This window comes from Haliotis cracherodii, unplaced genomic scaffold, assembly GCF_022045235.1.
Source record: "Haliotis cracherodii isolate W230 unplaced genomic scaffold, xgHalCrac1.p SCAF_14, whole genome shotgun sequence".
In the NCBI taxonomy this organism is placed as follows: Eukaryota; Metazoa; Mollusca; class Gastropoda; order Lepetellida; family Haliotidae; genus Haliotis; species Haliotis cracherodii.
Window position 1 is genome coordinate 36,896,829 of NW_027266269.1, and position 23,313 is coordinate 36,920,141.

The 23,313-nt window shown below is 43.8% G+C and overlaps 1 protein-coding gene across 2 annotated transcripts in view; it reads left to right on the forward strand.

Annotated features, from left to right (window-relative positions):
* The first annotated feature begins 7,533 nt into the window (after window positions 1-7,533).
* Window positions 7,534-23,313, forward strand: part of LOC139461224 (voltage-gated inwardly rectifying potassium channel KCNH7-like) — a 279,271-nt gene continuing 263,491 nt past the window's right edge. The window contains exon 1 of one of the 2 annotated variants that reach the window (XM_071242843.1): window positions 7,534-7,584. The gene's annotated coding sequence lies outside the window, so the exon portion shown is untranslated. The remainder of the gene's footprint in view (window positions 7,585-23,313) is intronic. The other variant, XM_071242845.1, reaches the window with a different exon arrangement.

The window sequence follows — 23,313 nt, forward strand, 5'->3', positions numbered from 1 at the left end:
AGTTACGGCGATGGGAGACATAATTGAATCAACCAGTGAGTGAAAAGGTCGGATCCGCTTCCGGTATACGCGGAGGAGAAAAGGGTTGATTTAGACAAGGCCGATAACTCATGTTACGATTAGGCGTGACTGTCATCCGGTGTTAGGAGTGAGGTTTGATTCATCGGAACGGCGCAGACAAACATCGAGCCATATGTATAGTAATTCGATGTCTACATTGCATCGGATTCATTGTTCCTGTGTTTGATTGAAGGTGTGTGTAGCGTAGGCAAATATTGACTGTTAACGCCACGGAGTACGGGTTTAGACTGCAGGGAAGAAAGGAGAGTAGATTTAGATTTGGGTTCATCATCATCATCATCATCATCGTCACTGTCATCACAGTCATAATCAGCAGCAGCAGCTTGTCACATTCATCATTATCACATCGGTGTTTTTGAAACAGGTGGTCCAAACGCTTCTTTGCGCATTGCAGATTCACAAACCTCTATCTGTGGGTTCGAATCCCACATTCGTCCTGATTATTTTATACTTTTTTTTACCGCCTTACCCGTGCTCAGGCGCTTCATATAGGGATAAACGTCTATGACCTGCATCACGTTTTGCTTTCATTTATCTGATCCGCTGTGACATAATAAAAAACATACTGTTCAGGGCCATGTTGCCAGTCTCCGTGGTCTAGTGGTAGAGCGTCCGCCCGGAGACCGGAAGGTCCGGCGTTCGATCCCCGGCCGCGTTATACCAAAAGCCGTTAAAATATGGTACTTGTTGTTACCCTGCCTACCCTGTTACTCTGCATTAAGGGGCTAAAACAAGGACTTGCTTGCTCGGAGTCAATATACTGTGTCGGAGTGGGGTATTCATGTTAAACTGCGGCTGTATCTCAGTGGACTAGCAGTATAAAATCGCCCTTTGTCCGGACCAGTACAAGCAACCACGCACACACACGTGCATGCACGTCGCAATATAAGTGCAGTAATCTTGGACGCGACGTTAAACCCCATTTCACCTCAACTTACCTCAGGGCGACGTTCAATTCACTCACTACCATCAACATCATGATCATCATCGTCGTCGTTGTCGTCGTCATCATGGTCATCATCATCATCATCAGAATTATCATCACCACCACCATCCTCATCATCGTTGTCGTCGTTGTTTTTGTTATAATTATTATTATTATTAATCATTTACCTTCCTCTCTCACCAGGCGCACCATTTCAACATGGACTTTAAACTCCACAATTGAATTATGTCTCAAAGCCATGCATAAAATGCATATCCATTATATTGATCAAACGGAGCGCCAACGTTAGTGTGTATCACCTTGTCATAACCATTAAGGGATGTTCCCAAACGCCAAGAGATCACATTACGGTGATAGCTTCGTCTAAATCGTTTAATTTTCTGTCAAAATACATCACCTACATCGTTCGGCTGTTAGGCGCTCCTCGTCGCCTCCAGTAAGACAATAAAACAGAGGACTTTATGTAACACCACGCACTCGGAATGGGGAAAATTAACTTAACGAGCGCTTTTCCGTTCTTGTATAACAGCGAAGTGATTCCAAGAAGTTTGGATTAAAGGCGTATATTATGACTGATTTTCTTGTATATGGAGCTGTGATGATACCATACATACACATTACTCGGTATTTTTTATTTCCGTGGGATTCAAATCAGAATAATGGGTTGGTCAATTGGGATTGAAACCCCTTTGAACATTATTTCTGTTATATCACGGCATGTCAGCTTGATATGGGGGCAAGTAACGCAGGCCGTGGACGTTTCCTACTTTGGTTGAGTTGAGTGGGGTTTATCACCGCTTTAAACAGTATTCCAGTTACATCACGGCGTGTCAGCTTAATGTGGGAGGATAGCCCGAAGTGATGCAGGTCTCAGACGTTTACCACTTTATAGAAACCGACGAACGAGGGTATGGTGCTGACAAACCTAAAAACATCATCGGGGCGAACCGGGGATTCGAACCCACAATCATAGGTTCCTGGCGTGCCCAAGGGACCACGCGGGGTAAAAGCCACGAGCACGGGCATGGTGCTGACACCACGCGGGGTGAAAGCCACGAGCACGGGTATGGTGCTGACACCACGCGGGGTGAAAGCCACGAGCACGGGCATGGTGCTGACACCACGCGGGGTGAAAGCCACGAGCACGGGCATGGTGCTGACACCACGCGGGGTGAAAGCCACGAGCACGGGCATGGTGCTGACACCACGCGGGGTGAAAGCCACGAGCACGGGCATGGTGCTGACACCACGCGGGGTGAAAGCCACGAGCACGGGCATGGTGCTGACACCACGCGGGGTGAAAGCCACGAGCACGGGCATGGTGCTGACACCACGCGGGGTGAAAGCCACGAGCACGGGCATGGTGCTGACACCACGCGGGGTGAGGCCAGACGAGGGATCCCAAACCAATCTGGAGACTCAGTGCTTGATCAGTGGCGGGGTAAGCCATATTTCCCAGTACATGCAAATGTGTCATTGTACTACGTCTTCATGCCATCATCAACTTGGTTGCCTATTATCACCCAAATGGTACATTGCAGACGAATCATTAACTATCTTTTGATAATGATGATAATATCATCGCCGACGCTTTGTTTGGTAAATCAAATATTAATTATGGCAATGGTTGATAATAAACGATGCTGGTGATGCTCTTGATAAAGACTACACTGATATGAACGATCTTGATACTAATATAGACATTGATGATTATGAGGACGAGAAAGTTGAAAATTGTGACTACAAACTTGCAAATATTAACAACGATGATGATTATGACGACGATGGCAGTAATGACAACGATGATGGTGATCTTGATAATAATGATGACGGTGATCTTGATAATAATGATGACGGTGATCTTGATAATAATGATGACGATGATCTTGATAATAATGATGACGATGATCTATATAATAATGATGACGGTGATCTTGATAATAATGATGACGATGATCTTGATAATAATGATGACAGTGATCTTGATAATAATGATGACGATGATCTTGATAATAATAATGACGGTGATTTTGATAATAATGATGACGGTGATCTTGAATTAACAATGATGATGATTTAATAACAGTGATGATGATTATGACGACGATGAAAATAGTAACATTAATGACGATGATCTTGATGCCACGGCCATGCCAAAGCACAAAGACTTCAGCAGCCCATTCTTGCGACTAAAGGCGAAAACGGGATCGGGTGGTGAGGCTCACTGACTTGGATGATGCATGTCATCGTATCCCAATTGCGTGGATCGATCATGATGTCAATCACTGGATTATCTGATCCAGACTCGATTATTTACAGACCGCCGTCAAATAGTTGGAATATTGGTGAGTGTGGCGTTATAGAACAAACAAACAAACAAACAAACCTGGCTGGCCAGTGACAGTTTGAATGTTGCGAAAGCGCCTCTTCAACCTTCATTTCCATCAAGGTCAACCAGGGAATGGCTTGAATAGACCAGGACATCATTTTCCAAAGACTATACATAATTACTTGACTCGAGAAGTCGTTTTCTGTTGACAAGAACTCAAGCTCTCAACTTTAATTCCATCCAACAGCCTATTTCGTAATACTGCCGTTTTTGCAGAGAGCTAAGTTACTTAGGCGAGCAAAAACGACTCCCGCAGGATGCACACTCGTCTTGGTAATGTTGTAGCATGGTAATGAAACGGGGGGTGTTGGCCCACTAACCGGTGTAGAATGGTATATGAGCTCCGTCTTAAGGGATGAAGAATATAACTGGAGTTCTTAACGTCTTTACTGACGTATTATCTGGTTATTTGATGTAAGATTAACTAATTTCGCGGTTGATGGCTGATCATTGATTTCAAAGGTGAAGGACGCCGAGGTCAAAGGTGAACGTCGCAAGAGTAAGACACTGCTGTGGCATTCGTTCGATATTCGCAGTCGAGCTTACAACAAGAATTCATATTCTGAATACGATCATTGTTTAAGCGCAATATCAAAATCGAATACTTGGGATTATTTGCAGTTGCTATGGCAATAAGATATGAGATTGACTATCAGAGAAATGTGTATTATGCTTACACAATTATATCATCAACGTTACGTTTTATTCTGCTTCTATTCTAAAAGACAGATGGGAAGAAGTCAGAGAACGCATGACATATACTGCTCATATAAGTTAAAGAACACTCAATGAACTTTAGTCATGTGAAAACTTCTTTAACTTCTTTTTGTAGTGCGTCACGCATGACATTGAAAGCTGCATTCAAACACTGCAGCACGAAGAAAAGTATACTTCCGCAAAATGTTGTCTACGGAGTGTCACAGAGTTGTCAAACAATAATATAGGCCGCCATGTTATTATCATACACTCTTCAAAAAAAGAAACGCACATGTGTTTTGAGAATTCCAATCAGATTTATTTCCCAGCAATCGTCATAAAAACAATTCTTATGTTTGATTCCTGTTAATCATGTCATGTTTGTTGCATCTCAAAATATTGTTTTGTAAACGTTTATCAGCAAAAATGCAAAGGATGCACGGAAATTGCTTTCAGAAAAAGTTTTCAGCACAATGCACGTGTAAAGAGTTGGAAACAAGAGTTGAGACACTCACTATAAAAGACAAATAAATTACAAATTGTCTGACGTGAACGGAGATCGAAAAATGCCAAGATTAACTGCAGCTGACCGAAATATCGCCATTGGACGTTTGGAAGCAGGGTAGTCCCAGTCTGCCATTGCAAGACCACCATATTGCGACTATAAGTTCGATACCCGCACTAATTCCACTCAAGATCATCCAAGAAGTGGAAGACCAAGAGTGACCACCCCTGCTCAGGATCGGTACATCCGGTTGCATCACCTTCGGAATCGATTTGCTACAGCAACGGACACTGCAGGACAAGTGCCTGGTATGCGAAGAATTTCCGACCAAACCATCAGAAATCGTCTGAGGGAAGTGGAAATTCGAGCGAGTCGACCAAAAGTTGGAACTGTCTTGCGACGTCTACACCGTCAACGACGTGTCCGGTGTTGCAACAGAGTACAGACATGGGATCTCAGGAACTGGCGACGCGATGAGTCACGTTTTCTTTTTCAACGACGGGATGGAAGACAACGTGTATACCGACGTCGACATGAATGTTTTGCGCCGAACTGCGTTCGACAGGTGGACCGATTTGGTGGAGGGAGTGTCATGGTGTGGGAGCCATATCCTACACGGGTAGATCACAGTTAGTGGATGTGAAGGGCAATCTTACAGCAAACCGATACATAGACCAAATTCTGCGTCCTCACCTCCTCCCAACTTTGGACCGCCAGAGGGAGCTGTTCCAACATGACAACGCTCGACCCCACACAGCACGTGCAACAGTTAATTTCCTTGTTAATGAGAACATCAATGTCCTTCCATGGCCGTCCAAATCGCCTGATCTCAACCCGATTGAACATTTGTGGGACGGACTTGATCGACGCGTCCGTCAACGTCACCAGCGTCCCCACACACTGGCACAACTCGCCAACGCCTTACAGGAGGAATGGCGAAGAATTCCCCACGAAAAAATCCGACGACTTGCGCAATCTGTGCCAAGGAGGTGTCGAGCACATGTGCAATGACTGAACTGAATTAATGCTGACAATGACGACAATGCTTTTGTCGATCACTGTGTCTAATTTCATTTGATTGTGTTCACGCATATTTTGTGTAGATACTTTTACATCCGCTTAATAGATATCCTTGTTTTTTAACTATGCGTTTCTTTTTTTAAAGAGTGTATTATCATGGACCTTGACGATATGATATTTAAACTGAAACAATCAATGAGTTAAACGAGCCAATCTTGTACTCACGTGCGAAGTATATGTGAATCTGAAAGTAACGGGGGCATGGATGGCCCAGTCGTCTAAGGCGCCGCCATTCGCTGTGCAGAGTTGCGTCCCTTCGACACGCTAGAAACCTATGATTGTGGGTTCGAATCCTGGTTCGCTCCGATTAATATTTAAGGTTTGTCCGCACCATACCCGTGCTTGTGGGTTTCACTGAAGTTATAAACGTCTGAGACCTGCATCCCTTTGGGCTTTCCTCCCACATTAAGCTGACACACCGTGATATAACTGGAATAATGTTAAAAGCGGCGTTAAAACCAACTATCTCATTCACTCACCCACTAAGAGTAAGGATTATTTGAAGTTCAAGACGTCCATGCCGTACGTACGGATGGCCACGTCGTCTAAGGCGCCGCAATTCGCCGTACAGAGTTAGGTCCCTTTGTTGTGTGGTTTCGAATCCTGGTTCGTCCTGATAATTTTGGAAATTTTTAAACAAAACATAGCTGGTGGAATTCACCAAAGTGGTAAACGACTAAAAGCTGAATTATATCAACTTGCAGGCTGTGATATAACTGAAATATTGTTTACATAAAACTCACCCGGAACTTTAGACAAATCATTTGGTACATTGTCTCCAGCTGGGTTCGTCGTGCTCCAATACCCTCAAACAACCTTAAGTGAGTCTTAGCGCTAAGATCGCTTTGTGTAACGGACCCTGTTCACGAGTTGGAACCAGACATCAACTCCTCGTTAAGGTATGACATCAATGTAGAGAGTGTGCTTCTAAGATATTAACAATTCATTTCAGTGTCTTCCAAAGGCAGAACCTATTCGTCAAATCTACAAATTCCTGCTGATAGCAATGTCAACCACGTGATCAAGTTTCTTTGAAATCTGTCATATATGGCCACCATGCTGTGACATTTCTTCCCATTCCCATTCGCGGGATCGGTGACACTGAACAGACTCTTAACGTGAACGTGAGTGGGTGTCTTGGAACATTCTCTTTACCACTCTTAGTACCTGACTGCCAATCTTGTACACGGTTTGAAAACAACATTGACGCCTATTAACTTTTCCAACGACTGGCTTCAAATTTCAACCTCAGATGCGAAACAGGCGATTAAGGTGCCACCAGAGCGCCTGACCTACGCGAAAGAAGGTGTTGGTGCCAAACATTCGTCAAAATCTCCTCGAAAATTCTCATAAAAGTTCTCAGAATAGAGCCAGGTTATTACACCTATTCATCATATTTCACGGAGTAATCGGATTCGGGTTCCGCTGATCTGATCAACATTTAAGGATTTTGCCGATTTGGATCGCCTATATAATTACGCCTATATTTGAGTCAAATCTACCGTAAGAACAAAACCGTTACATTTCTCAATCGTTTAAACCAGTTGCGACATTAACGGTTCTTTGAAGAGCAAAATTGCACGTGGGAATTGTCTTCGGTCTGGTCAGCTGACCATGACCAACAAAGCCTGAACGCTGTCAACTGTGAACGCTGTGTGAGAGAGTATACCCCAAAGAAAGTGGACAGAGTGGTTTAATCGTTCACCAAGCTCAGAGGAAACGATCTCTGTTAATAACAGTGAGTGCACATTGAGACTGGCGGTGCTGTTAACATCAGAATCGATACCGACAACGGTAAGGTTGGTCCAGGGGGTGCGCGAGCTCGCTGTATTCAGTCTGGATTATCATTCGTATTTGGATTACCTGTGTGTTTTCGAGGACTTTCAGGTAAGTCTTCAACCTATATATGCAGTGGATGGATACTCGAAGCTTTTTCAAAGCCAAACCGGCCATTGAACCATGTTCAATCAGCTGTGCAACTCGCTGGCCGAAACACGACGAAAGTGTGTGCGTGTTTTGGCAGCGTTGTCAGTAGACCAAACATGAAGTACTACCTTTCAACCAACATCTGCATATGAGTTTAATATAACATGTTTATCGCATTATAATTTATATCTTTATACAAGCATGCCAAGACTGTGGCGAAGATGTCGCTGAATGTATACAAAAGATGATCTTTGGTAATCATTTGTCACAATGGTAATATTGTGGCTTTATATCATGTACTAGGATAAAAAATAGCGCTTAGCTATTGTAGCGCTCTCACAACTATGTCGCTGATTGGCAAATATTTCCTTCTGTTAACTAAACCCGTCTCCAAGTTTCAGACAATCCTGCACAGTGTATTATTTTCATTCAAAAGGAAACTAGCCGCCCGGTTACAGAAAGTACACACTTGAAAATAGGATTTGATCAAAACGTTAGAAAGGTTGTGAGAAAGTTACTAGGCTGAAAACAGTCGCCGAAACACTGCAAACTTAAGGTCGAAAACACTACTATGATACCCGTATCACATACATCAGATCACCATCGAATGACCATCTAGTGTTGTTGCAATTCAGCCACGTTCAAACATAGGAGGGACTATATGTTGTCCGGCGGTTTATTAACATAAACAACATTAACCTACATCGTATCAACAATCAAATATATCATCTAAATAAATTATCATTATTTGTTCCAAAAAGACAATATTAATAGACAATTGAAATTGGTATGCTTATTCTTCTCTGTGTGATTAAAACTTGACCATGGATATGGCACTTTTGAAACACTTCAGTGACGCTTGAGTCTGTCTGTTTGTTGAAACGGGGACTTGTTTATGATATTTGGGTAGGTAAGTTGAGAGAAATTAGAACATATATTACTATTGTAGCTTTTTTCATACATCCATGTGTGACAATGGCACGTAAAATATACATTGTTTTTGTTCGACTGTCTTTAATGTACTCGGGGCGGTCGGGTAGCCCAGTGGTTAAAGCGTTCGCTCGTCACGCCGAAGACCCGGGTTCGATTCCCGACATGGGTACAATGTGTGAAGCCCATTTCTGGTGTCCCCAGCCGTGATATTGCTGGAATATTGCTAAAAGCGGCGTAAAATCTGACTCACTCACTCACTTAAATGTAATCAAAGAAATCATCAACGTGAGCAACTATGTACGCCCTGAGCACAATCGGTATCGATTACCAGCAGAAATGATTTCATAGAGCAAAACAGGCACAATAGTGATATTAATTATACATGATCAATAAAAATACGTGATCAAACCAGGTGTTAGCAAAAAAAAACGTACAGCATATGTATATGAACTCTTCTCGTAAGATTATCAATAATACACAGCTAGATAAGTAATAACACCGTACTATATTTTCTGTCATTGCATCCATGTAACAACACACATTACAGCGCCTTGATATATTACTTAAACGATATCCAATGTTATATAGGCGCGATACCGTACATCCATCCTGACATTTATTACCGTTAAAGTCTCGTGTACGAATTGTATGATGGCACGGTAATAATACACAGTAATAACGACAATAAGATGAAAGTGTTTATGAACATGACTGGTCAATATATAGAATGACCACAAACTGGCTGCAGATTGTTGTCAGACATCTCTCATTCGCAACATTGCAAGCTACGACTGCTATCTGATGTTCACATAGGCTAACGGTATTTCCCCTGTATCGTCGTGGATGCAGATGACGTTAGTGTCGGTCCAGGTAATGGACCTCCATTATGATGACCATTGCTATACAGACTGGTGCCATAGATATACTCACCGACAATAGAAACGCGAATGCCATATATGTCGGTTAATATAAGACGAATTAATTCAAGCGATATTATATTTCACCATCGAGATGCACCATTTGTCTTGTGCAGGATTAGCGTGTAAAGTTTGGAAATCACGTGCTGCATATCGTGATAAGAATAAAGAATCTCTGTGGTACCACATTGGAAAAAATATCTTTTTAACGTACATGGTTCGCGTTTCTTTTGGCGGTTATTATAGTTAGGCAAAAAAAACGTGTTCTTTTAAATCAACATCTTTGGCAATCTTTTACTGATTTGTAATTTTATCACCTTAGGTAACTAACTCATCTGTTTTATTATTTGACAAACTTATAAACGCCCAAGGGGGGGGGGGGGGGGGGGGGGGGGTGGTGGGCCACGCCGAAGACCCGGGTTCGATTCCCGACATGGGTACAATGTGTGAAGCCCACCATTTCTAGCGTCCCCCGCCGTGATGTTGCTGGAATATTGCTAAAAGCGGCGTAAAACCATACTCACTCACTATAAACGCCCAAAAGGTCTACCTGACAGAGATGGGGCTAACATCATCAGAGGTAAGAATTGATAATGTGCGCTCATTTAAAGGTCTCGGACTTGTGAAGACCCGGATTAGAATAGGCATTCAGCAACCCATGCCTGTCGTAATAATAGTGGCGATATTGACGGAACGGTTGTGATACTGACGGAATATTGGTGATATTGGCGGAATAGTGGTGATATTGACGGAATAGTGGTGATATTGACTGAATAGTGGTGATATTGACGGAATGGTGGTGATATTGACGGAATAGTGGTGATATTGGCGGAATAGTGGTGATATTGACGGAATGGTTGTGATATTGACGGAATGGTGGTGATAATGACAGAATGGTGGTGATATTGACTGAATAGTGGTGATATTGACGGAATGGTGGTGATATTGACGGAATGGTGGTGATATTGACTGAATAGTGGTGATATTGACTGAATGGTGGTGATATTGACTGAATAGTGGTGATATTGACGGAATGGTGGTGATATTGACGGAATAGTGGTGATATTGGCGGAATAGTGGTGATATTGACGGAATGGTTGTGATATTGACGGAATGGTGGTGATAATGACTGAATAGTGGTGATATTGACAGAATAGTGGTGATATTGACTGAATAGTGATGATATTGACTGAATAATGATGATATTGACGGAATAGTAGTGATATTGACTGAATAGTGGTGATATTGACTGAGTAGTGGTGATATTGGCGGAATATTGGTTATATTGACGGAAGATGGGCGATGTTGACGGAATAGTGATGATATCAACGGCATAGTGGTGATATTGACGGAAGATGGGTGATGTTGACGGAAAAGTGACGATATTGACGGAAGATAGGTGATGTTGACGGAATAGTGGTGATATTGACGGAAGATGAGTGATATTGGCGGAATAGTGGTGATATTGACGGAAGATGGGTGATATTGACGGAAGATAGGTGATGTTGACGGAATAGTGATGATATTGATGGAAGATGGGTGATATTGACGGAATAGTGATGATATTGACGGAATAGTGGTGATATTGACGGAATAGTGGTGATGTTGACGGAATAGTGATGATATTGACGGAAGATAGGCGATGTGGACGGAATAGTGATGATATTGACGGAATAGTGGTGATATTGAAGGAAGATGGGTGATGTTGACGGAATAGTGATGATATTGACGGAAGATGGGTGATGTTGACGGAATAGTGATGATAATGACGGAATAGTGGTGATATTGACGGAATAGTGGTGATATTGACGGAAGATGGGTGATGTTGACGGAATAGTGATGATATTGACGGAAGATGGGTGATGTTGACGGAATAGTGATGATATTGACGGAAGATAGGTGATGTTGACGGAATAGTGATGATATTGACGGAAGATAGGTGATGTTGACGGAATAGTGATGATATTGACGGAATAGTGGTGATATTAAAGGAAGATGGGTGATGTTGACGGAATAGTGATGATATTGACGGAAGATAGGTGATGTTGACGGAATAGTTGTGATATTGACGGAAGATAGGTGATGTTGACGGAATAGTGATGATATTGACGGAATAGTGATGATATTGACGGAAGATGGGTGATGTTGACGGAATAGTGATGATATTGATGGAATAGTGATGATATTGACGGAAGATGGGTGATGTTGACGGAATAGTGATGATATTGACGGAAGATAGGTGATGTTGACGGAATAGTTGTGATATTGACGGAATAGTGGTGTCAGTGTTCTATTGACGGAATAGTGTTCACAAATTGATATTGAAGGTATTGTGACAAATTGATATCGATGGAATAATGTTGACAGATTGATATTCACGGAATAGTGTTGACAGTGTGTTATTGACGGAATATTTTGAGAAATTGATATTGAAGGAATAGTGTTGACAAATTGATATTGAAGGTGTTGTGTTATAGTGTGATGTACTCACTTACTCTCTCATTCTAATCAAAACATGTCGTAAAATAGTTGCTCAAATTGTTTTTACAACTCGTAATCTGAGCACGGACTTTGGTAAACTATATGAACAGCATCAACACGTCACACTGACGCCAGCCATCAAGTAATTAGTCTTACCAATCTTTTCATAATGTAATGGTTTTGCAAAAGGACGGTGGGATAGTCTAGAGGTCAGAGTGTTCGCTCGTCACGCCGAGGGCCAGGGTTCGGAGCCTTTCATCTGCGTCCCAGGGCGATAGGGCTTGGACGATACCATCAACGGCACAAAACGAAATTCAACCACGCACTTGCCACAATGTTCAAAGGTTGTATAATTCTGTTATGGCCTTAAGCTATTCTTATCATTCACAATGTAATCCGTAAAGTGGTGATAAACATACCAAGACTGGACCACATGGGCAGCCGATTTTCAGGATGTCATGTTAAATATCCCCCCCCCCCCCCCCCCCCCCCCCCCCCCGGGCAACTTTCCCCTTCCCCAAGATCTGATTTTCTGAACCTCCCATCCCCATGCCGACCACCTTCCATCTTCATCACCACCTCAGACTGTCAGCCTCCCATCCATCACCTCCTGGTTTCAGCGCACTCATATCGTCTTGGGGTTTGGAAAGCACATATTCTGATCATGCTGGGATGAGGTTCATGAGGATCTTCGGCAGTCTTGGCAGTCTTGGACTGTTCAACTTTGAGAAGTGCTTGCATTTAAAGTTCGGTTTAAGCGTAGATCGTTAACCTTAAAGTGGTAGAGTTCATCGTGTGGGTGAGTGAGTGAGTGTGTGGGTTTGTGGGTGGGTGGATGGGTGGGTGAGTGAGTGGATGGGTGGGTGGGTGGATGGGTGAGTGAGTGAGTGAGTGGGTGGGTGGGTGGGTGGGTGGTTGGGTGAGTGAGTGAGTGAGTGACTGAGTGACTGAGTGAGTGAGTGACTGAGTGAGTGAGTGAGTATAGATTTACGCCGCTTTTAACAATATACCAGCAGTATCCCGTCGGGGACACCAGAAATGGGCTTCACACATTGTGCCCATTTGGGAATCGAACACTGGTCGTCGGCGTGACGAGCGAACACTCGAAGTTCTAGGCTACCCTACCGTCCCTATGTTTGCACGTGCGCAATTTACATTGAAACATACGCGTGATTAACTTCTGCACATGTACATAAAGATACCATAATGTTCTACCCTTTTGGGCTGCTTTAATTTGCGTATGTCCATATGTATTTATTTGAGTGAGTGAGTGAGTGAGGGAGGGAGGGAGGGAGTGAGGGAGTAGAGTTTTAAGCCACGTCGGAGGACATCCATGTTTGACATCGAACTCAAACCTCACGCCAACATTTTGACAAGAAGGTGAACCAACCAGTCTCTGAGATTTTGACTTGAAGTATGCATGTCCAGCGTGTGAGGCCAAAGCATCAACTCGTACATGATGCCGATATACACACCACAATCAGATTCAGAATTGAGAGTCACCACTCTCATTTCAATTATCACGAACGTAGCGGTGTTTTTTGTGTTCAATTTTCCAATTTGAAATAAGCCATTTATCAAATTTGAGGGAAAAGGGCGTGGTGTGGATTATTATACCAATTCAAACCAGACACTTAGAAAATTGATTTAGGGTTTTTTTCAATTTAATTACCTAATATTTTCCCCTGGGGTAATAAATTGTTCTATACAACTCTCTTGTCCTCGGTTTGAATAAATGATTTTAAAAAGTTGAAATCTCCAAGGCGTCGTTTCAAAGGAAACTTTACACTCAAATAATTCTTTTCATTTTTCCTCCCTCGCGTATGAGTCGGCTCGGAACGGGGAATGATATCGCATCATGCTCAATGTGCAGATCGTGAAATTCTCGTTAATCTTGTTATACTTGGGGCATCTGCTCCTTTATTTCGCTCATTTCAATATCGGGGAATTTGTAGGGCACGTGGCGTATCATTTGGTTAATAAATGGTGTTAGCCTCATGGAACATATACATAATTGACACACTGTCGGAATAATGGATGACACGGCTGTAAGATCCAGGGCTGTACCGTGATGTACACAGATGCGACTACCGTGGCCTGTACACAGATGCGACAACCGTGGTCTGATGCAGATCACAGGGAGTGTGTCTGTGTATGTGTGTGTGAGTTTGTGTGTGTGTGTGAGTGTGTGTGTGTGTGTGTGTGTGAGTGAATGAGTGAGTGAGTGAGTGAGAGAGTGAGTGAGTGTGTGTTAGTGAGTGAGCGAGCGAGCGAGCGAGCGTGCGTGCGTGCGTGCGTGCGTGCGTGCGTGAGTGAGTGAGTGAGTGAGTGAGTGAGTGAGTGAGTGAGTGAGTGTGAGTGAGTGAGTGAGTGAGTGAGTGAGTGTGTGCGTGCGTGCGTGCGTGCGTACGTGCGTGCGTGCCTGTGTGTATGTGTGTGTGTGCGCGCGTGCGTGTATATGTGAGTGTGTGTGTTTGTGTGCGCGTGTGTACACACACACACACACTCACTCACTCAATCACTCACACACACACACACACACACACACACACACACACACACACACACACACACACACACACACACACACACACACACACACACAAAGTAAATATTTTTAAAATATTTAAACCTTCATCGACACTGAAGTATAAATTCAAAACTTAGTCCTATCCTCGATCCACCTCTAGTTGGGTTTACACCGGTTTCAATATTATTTCAGTTGTATCACTGTGGCCGCCCGCCTAGCAGAGTTGTGTCCCTTTGTTAGTTCGAATCCACGATTCCGCCCGATGACCACCTCGGTCTGGCAGCACCATAGCCGTGCTCGCTGAAACACTTCTCTCTGACTCCAGTCTCGTCATGGGTTCGAATCCCAATTCTGATAAACTTTCTAATTTTGTCAGCACTGTGGACGTACTCGTACACTTTGGGCGCCGCGTCAAGCTGACACGCCCTCATATATCGGAAATAACTGGTCAAATCAAAGCGACGTTAAACCAAACTTACTCACTAACTCCCACAATCATTTAGCTTGAAGGCTAAGTTTAAATGAAAAGTTGTGCTACCACGTGTGGAGACAGTCGACGATATGTCGTCACTTTGACAAATACAGTTAATTCGTATTCGTTCAGTGTTCTGGTTCTAAGCGGTGATGTAATGTCGTTATTGGGTGACCTTTTCGAGTAAATTTACTCACGGATTAAAAGCCGAGTTATATGCCCTGTCACAAATGTCAACAACGAGTACCTGGTACAAATCAATTTTCCCATCTGCCAATGTACGGATGTTGAATACAATTACAGCTACGATCTGCTCTCAGACGCTACGTACACAACACTTGACCTTCGATAGCACTTCAAGCATGTTGAGAACAGTAAACTGTACACGAGACACAACTGTGTATTATGTCCAGTCTGAATGACGGGAACAGATTCACAGCCCTGGGTTACCTAGTGAAGTATATCACCATTCTATTAGACCCGTCAAGATCCGTGGTAGAATAGGTCTACAGCAACCCTTGCTTGCCGTACAAGGCGACTATGCTTCTCGAAAGAGGCGACTTACGGGATCGGGTGGTCAGGCTCGCTGACTTGGTTCATGCATGGTATATATCTCAATTGCGTGGATCTATGCTCATGACGTCAATCACTGGAGTGTCTGGTGTAGACTTGATTATTTACAGACCTGCGTCATATAGCAGGAATATTGCTGAGTGAGGCGTTAAACAACAAACAAACAAACCACTCTATTAAGATCATACCCTGGACGCTTTGAGCCCGATTCGTGTGGTCATCCAATCAAATGTCTGTACTGAGGGAAATACTGGGCTCGGTTAAAGATTGGCTGAATGGAGATAGTGACGTCACTTCCGAATGGCTTCAGAGTATTGATCAAAAACAGAATATATGTAGAGAGGATATTTCATGTGTCGAGTGAAATATCACGTTTCTCTCACCGAGTGACGGGGAAAGGAGATACACGAGTGGCCATTCATTTCTGGGTCATGTAATATTACTGAAATATTGATACAGGCCGCGTAAAAACATCCTCACTGACCACCAGAGCTTCTACAGTCGACGGGTGCAGTAGTCACGTGATCTATTCAACCCCAGCCCCCAGGGACTGATCCTGAACACTGTGTGAGGGTCCAGTACACTGCACACCGCTGGCCATGGCTTGACTCCCCCGGGGTTTGCGCGAAGTGTGTGATCACTGCTCAAAGTGACGCGCAGCATTAAGACAATAGGGGCAACTGCCACGCTTTATGAATATAGGTCATACATCGTGAGTGTGTACAGCGTTCATTCGTCTTGCACGAGATGGGACAGTCCGCTTGTGAACACGTGATACCAACCAATATTACAACACAAAAGAAGTTGAGGAACACATTTTTATTAACACAAAAAAATTAAATACTTGAATTAGGGGGTACGGGTGGCCCAGTCGTATAAGGCGCCGCGATTCGCAGTGCAGAGTTGCGTCCCTTGGACACGCCAGAAACTATGATTGTGGGGTCGAACCCGGTTCGCCCGATTATGTTTCTAGGTTTGTCAGCACCATACCCGTGCTCGTGGGTTTCACCGAAGTGGTAAACGTCTGAGACCTGCATCACATCCCGCATTAAGCTGACACGTCGTGATATAACTGGAATACTGTTAAAAGCGGCGTTAAACCCAACTCACTCACTCATATTATCATAGTTATAGAGTTTCCACTCGGGTGGTCCTTAACTTATTTCAAGTAGCTTATATATTCTTACTTAACTGATGTAATCAGAAACAAGCGTATTTCTCATCAACAGCAGATGTTTACGTCGGGAGGAAGACGAAGTTGAAAATGTAGAAAAACGTACACTTCCAAACAATGAAGCGAATTGAGAATTGAATAAGATGAAACATGTAAGATAAATATCTCTTTGGATAAAGCTTCAGGCCCATATTGCACAAATCATTAACTTTTAAAACATGTTTATTTTTCAATTATGTCTTTGAGGACGAGTACTTATCAAAGTCAATTGAAATTGGCACATGTCGTGTCACTCTTCAAAACAGGCGCTCCAACTTTTATCCAACATTTATACAGCTCTCTTTTGATTAAGTGTATCGGAAAATTCTTCAAACCAGTTGTGTTCAAGCGGAATCATTTTTCAGGAGACTTCCATGTTTTACAAATACCAGTCAGATTTTCACGCCTAGGAGTTGAGCGTCCTTGTAGTTGAAATATATCACCAAGTGTATGGTATTGTGTGAAATTTCAAGAGCGTGTGTGCGTCCGCCCTTCTGCGTGATACCAAAACACGCACACATACATTCACACAAAGATATACACACACGTATTCACACATACACACACACATTCACACACACAAACACGCGCATGCACACGCACACGCACACGCACACGCACACACACACACACGCATAGTTGGTTCATAGGTAGACGTGACCTGTAACGGGATGTCCCCAGCGGTAGCGAGATCTTGTATCCGATTTTAATGAGATTGAGGTAATCTAGGCATCTGATTAATCCTGTTTTGTTTATTTAAAGCATTGATTGTTTCTTGTTTAGCAAGTTTATCTGTGCAGCCGTTTAAATATGCAGCTACTCGCCGACTCGTCTCGCATCAAAAGACGGGCTGTGTACTCACGGCAGATGACCACGGAGTACGCTGATCACTGTGTCGGATTAACGAGACTGATTAATGAGTGATTTCAGCAATTCGTTGCAAATTAGGTGTGTCGGAGTCGGGGTGCGAGACTGTCGGATTAACGGGTCTTAATGGCACTGATGGACGTGTGAAATGCTGGTGTACCACAGGGGCGGTCGGGTAATGGTTAAAGCGTTTGCTCGTCATGCCGAAGACCCGGGTTCGATTCCCGACATGGGTACAATGTGTGAAGCCCATTTCTGGTGTCCCCCGCCGTGACATTGCCGGAACATTGCTAAAAGCGGCGTAAAACCATACTCACTCCCTCACTGGTGTACCACAAGGATCGGTACTAGGTGCTGTCCTGTTACTTGTGTACATCAATGCTACAACTGATCAGCTCAACTGTTTAACCTTATCATTTTCCTACTATCTGACATTCCATCAATTAAAATTGAATATAAAGAAGCAGCTATAAACATCAATGTAAAATAGTAACAGGTAGGTTCAAAAATTGCTAATTCTTTATAATCCCAGCAAAACAAAAGCAATACTGTTATCCATGAAAGAGCCGCATTGAATGTTACAAAACACAAACACCACGGTGTTATATTGTCGGCAGCAGGCAACGGGTCACGGCATATTGACTAAATCATTAAATATACAACAAATATAATTGACGAGAAGGCCTGAGTTTATTCCCTGTCGTGAAGTGTTCAACAAGATTAATGTAATGTTGATTGGCCACAGTTTGAATATGCACGTGAAGGGCCGTTGATTGAGCCAAAGAGTGACAAATTAGAGAAAAAACTAGAAGGCGCAAGATTTGTAACTGGTATACTAAACTACTTCTGTTGTAAAGTGAGTGAGTTGGGTTTTACGCCGCTTTTGACAGTATTCCTGTTATATCACGGCGTGTCAGCTTAGTGTGGGAGGAAAGCCCGAAGTGATGCAGGTCTCAGACGTTTACCATTTCGGTGAAAGCCACTCTGTTATAAAGATAAGTGTTGACACTTCATGCGTGCCGTCATCGGGGCTTGGGAGAAAACGTTCATTGTGTTTATTTTATGAAATACGCAAACAGTATGACACCGTCATACTTAGTTGTAGTAACTCGCTCTGTCGGGGCAAACGACCACAGAACTGCTCATGAATTATCCATGCCTGTATTGCGTATATTGATTCCTGAATCGTCCTTTATACCATACTCTGTGAAATTGACGAAATACATTACCCATTCAACAAAGGAATATTGCAAACTGCCATTGATTTAAATCAAATTTGAGAATGGATAACTTTACAGTACCACTATATTTTTGTACTGTGTCAGAAGTATTAACATAATACATACAAAACGAAAAAGAAAATACAAATGATTCGTTTACCAAAAAGAAGCGGATTTGAACGAAGATCCAAAATTGATGCACGCAATGGGCGAGTGAATGATACAGTGGGCAAGTAAATGAGACTGTGGGCGAGTAAATGAGGCAGTGGGCGAGTGAATGAGATTTTGAGTGTTTGAATGAGGTAGTGAGCGAGTGAATGAGACAGTGGGCAAGTAAATGAGACTGTGGGGGAGTAAATGAGGCAGTGGGCGAGTAAATGAGGCAGTGGGCGAGTAAATGAGGTAGTGAGCGAGTGAATGATACAGTGGGCAAGTAAATGAGACTGTGGGGGAGTAAATGAGGCAGTGGGCGAGTGAATGAGGCAGTGGGCGAGTGAATGAGATTTTGAGTGTTTGAATGAGGTAGTGAGCAAGTGCATGAGACAGTGGGCAAGTGAATGAGACAGTGGGCGAGTAAATGAGGTAGTGAGCGAGTGAATGAGACAGTGGGCGAGTGAATGAGAAAATGAGCGAGTGAATGAGAAAATGAGCGAGTGAATGAGACAGTGGACGGGTGAATGAGGCAGTGAGCGAGTGAATGAGGCAGTGGGCGAGTGAATGAGACAGTGGACGAGTGAATGAGGCAGTGAGCGAGTGAATGAGACAGTAGACGAGTGAATGAAGCAGTGATTGAGTGGATTAGTCAGTGGGCAAGTGAATGAGACAGTGGACTAGTGAATGAGGCAGTGATTGAGTGGATGAGGCAGCGGACGAGTGAATGAGGCAGTGGGCGAGTGAATGAGGCAGTAGACGAATGACTGACTGAGACAGTGGGCGAGTGAATGAGGCAGTGATCTTGTGAATGAGACTTTGGGTGAGTGAATGAGGTAGTGAGTGAGTGAAGGGGACAGTGGGCGAGTGAAGGAGACAGTGAGCGAGTGAGGGAGACATTGAGCGAGTGAATGAGACAGTGGGTGAGTGAATGAGACAGTGACCGAGTGAATGAGGTAGTGAGCGAGTGAATGAAACAGTGGGCGAGTGAATGAGGCAGTGAGCGAGTGAATGAGGAAGTGGGCGAGTGAATGAGGCAGTGATTGAGTGGATGAGGCAGCGGACGAGTGAATGAGGCAGTGGGCGAGTGAATGAGGCAGTAGACGAATGACTGACTGAGACAGTGGGCGAGTGAATGAGGCAGTGATCTTGTGAATGAGACTTTGGGTGAGTGAATGAGGTAGTGAGTGAAGGGGACAGTGGGTGAGTGAAGGAGACAGTGGGCGAGTGAGGGAGACATTGAGCGAGTGAATGAGACAGTGGGTGAGTGAATGAGACAGTGACCGAGTGAATGAGGTAGTGAGCGAGTGAATGAAACAGTGGGCGAGTGAATGAGACAGTGGGCGAGTGAATGAGGCAGTGAGTGAGTGAATGAGGCAGTGATTGAATGGATGAGGCAGGGACGAGTGAATGAGACAGTGGGCGAGTGAATGAGGCAGTAGGCGAATGACTGACTGAGACACTGGGTGAGTGATTGAGGCAGTGAGCGAATGGCTGGGGAGTGGGCGAGTAAATGGGGAGTTGGTGAGTTGATGGGACAGGGCGAGTATATGAGGCAGTGGATAAGTAAATGGCGCCGTGGATGAGTGAGTCAGTGGGAGAATGAATGAGGGAATAGCCGAGTAAAGCGGAGCTCGCGGATAATCGGGGTGTTGGCAAGTAACTGACACTGTGGGGAGTAACTGACGCTGTTGGGAATAACTGACACTGTGGGGAGTAACTGACGCTGTGGGGGATAACTGACACTGTGGGGAGTAACTGATGCTGTGGGGAGTAACTGACACTGTGGAGAGTAACTGACGCTGTGGGGAGTAACTGACACTGTGGGGAGTAACTGACGCTGTGGGGAATAACTGACGCTGTGGGGAGTAACTGACACTGTGGGGAGTAACTGACGCTGTGGAGAGTAACTGACGCTGTTGAGAGTAACTGACGCTGTGGGGAGTAACTGATGCTGTGGGGAGTAACTGACACTGTGGGGAGTAACTGACGCTGTGGGGAATAACTGACGCTGTGGGGAGTAACTGACACTGTGGGGAGTAACTGACGCTGTGGAGAGTAACTGACGCTGTGGAGAGTAACTGACACTGTGGGGAGTAACTGACACTGTGGGGAGTAACTGACGCTGTGGGGAGTAAATGAGACTGTGGGGAGTAACTGACGCTGTGGGGAGTAACTGACACTGTGGGGAGTAACTGACACTGTGGAGAGTAACTGACACTGTGGGGAGTAACTGACACTGTGGAGAGTAACTGACGCTGTGGGGAGCAACTGACGCTGTGGGGAGTAAATGAGACAGCATGAGAGCGAATGAGGCAGTGGATAAGTGTATGAGACAGTGGGCAAGTGAGTTAGTGAGTGAACCAATGAATGAAGTGATGTTTCAGTGAGAGACGGGCGGACAAATTATTGTACATTCACTCTCGAGGCGGTGGGGTAGTCTAGTGGTTAAAGTGTTTTCTCGTCACGCCAAAGACTCCGGGTTCGGTCGACACGTATGGGTTCATTGTGTCATCCCCTGTCGTGACATTGCTGAACGCGGGGTAAAAACATCCTCGCTCACTGAAGGAGTAACCCGGCGAGTGAGTGAAAGAGTGAAAGAATGACAGGAAAAAGGAAAGACAGATGAGGTGCATGTGGACGAATGAGTGAATCAATGAGCCAGGAAGACAGAATGGATAATTAACGAGAGGACGAGTGTAACAGTGCAGATAGTAAGAGATTAAATGAGCGAGAGAAGAAATTAGTCATGGATTTCCATTTTTCACTTTTTGTCATCGTTTCAGTAGATGATTTTACGAGCAGTATAATATTGATGTTTCCTCGTCATGTTGAAACAAACAACATAAAACACAAATAATTACATCGATCCATCAACTGCCAAGTATCTACAGCTTCAAAACGTGGACAACGTTCACAAAGAGGACGTTATCGTCGTAGAGTATCGACATGTCAGTAAACGTATAAACCACGTGGTGTATTGGAATTTTGAATCTTTATTACTCCCATAAGCTCACCCATTAAACTGTAACATTGATGCATCGACGATGTAAATCAAACGACGGCGAATTTTTCGAAAAAATCAGGAATCGATTTTTGAAAATTGAGTGCAATTAAAAGATAATCATGCATACCAGAGATGCAGTGAATGCATAAAACAACAGGACGACAACCAGTGCCTGTTTTTGTTGCTTATTAAAAAGAGCTATAAACAGCAAACAATTTACTTGGTTGGGATGTTCCTGCATATTAGATTGCATTCTTACCAATCGATTTAATGGAATCAAATATTTACGACCCGATCGCAAAGACTACCGCAAAAAAAGTATTACCTCGGAGAACGCCGTGAGGAGGTGGTCTTCAAAGATTGGTCACGCTTAATATCTTTTTTCCATCCATGCATACTTTATTGTTGGGGCCCTAGAACGTGTTTCTGCCACGTATACAGCAAATGGCACACCTTACAACTGTTCGATGGCCTCTTGGGACTTCTTGTGCTAAATCCGCGAGCTGTACCTGCTGATCTGAAATCGTGAGTATTGTTTTACACCGCAATGTTCCAGCAATATCAAGGCAGGAGAGACCAGAATTAGAACTCGCACATTGTATGTGGAGTTAGAATTAGATTCATAATGTACATGAAGTTGTGTGAATTCAGGATAACCTTTACAAGTTTTAATACTTTCACGACCCGTGAAGATCCGGGGTAGCATAAGTCTTCATCAAACCATGCTTGTCGTAACGTGATCGAGTGGTCAGACTCGCTGACTTGGTTGATACACGTCATCGTACTGCAATTGCGTGGATATATGCTCATGATGTCAGCCACTTGATTTTCTGGCCCAGACTCGATTATTTAAAGACCGCCGTCATACAGCTGGAATATTGCTGAGTGTGGCGTTCAACAACAAACAAACAATCACCAATGTGGGTTCACATTGATAAGGGAGTGTCCATTACATTACTCCGCCGCTCCATGAGACCACGCGCCAATCTGCAGAACTGTGTCCTTCCGATACCAGCGTCTGTTAAGCAGCTCATGCCAACATGCCAACATGCCAAAATGTCAATATGCCAACATGTCAATATACCAACATACCAACATGCCAACATGTCAATATGCCAACATACCAACATGCCAACATGTCAATATGCCAACATACCAACATACCAACATACCAACATGCCAACATGCCAACATGCCAACATGTCAATATGCCAACATGCCAATTGCAACATACCAACATGCCAACATGTCAATATGCCAACATGCCAACATGCCACCAAACATACACTACTGCCTAAAAGTTCATTCCCTTAACACGCGTTGAGAA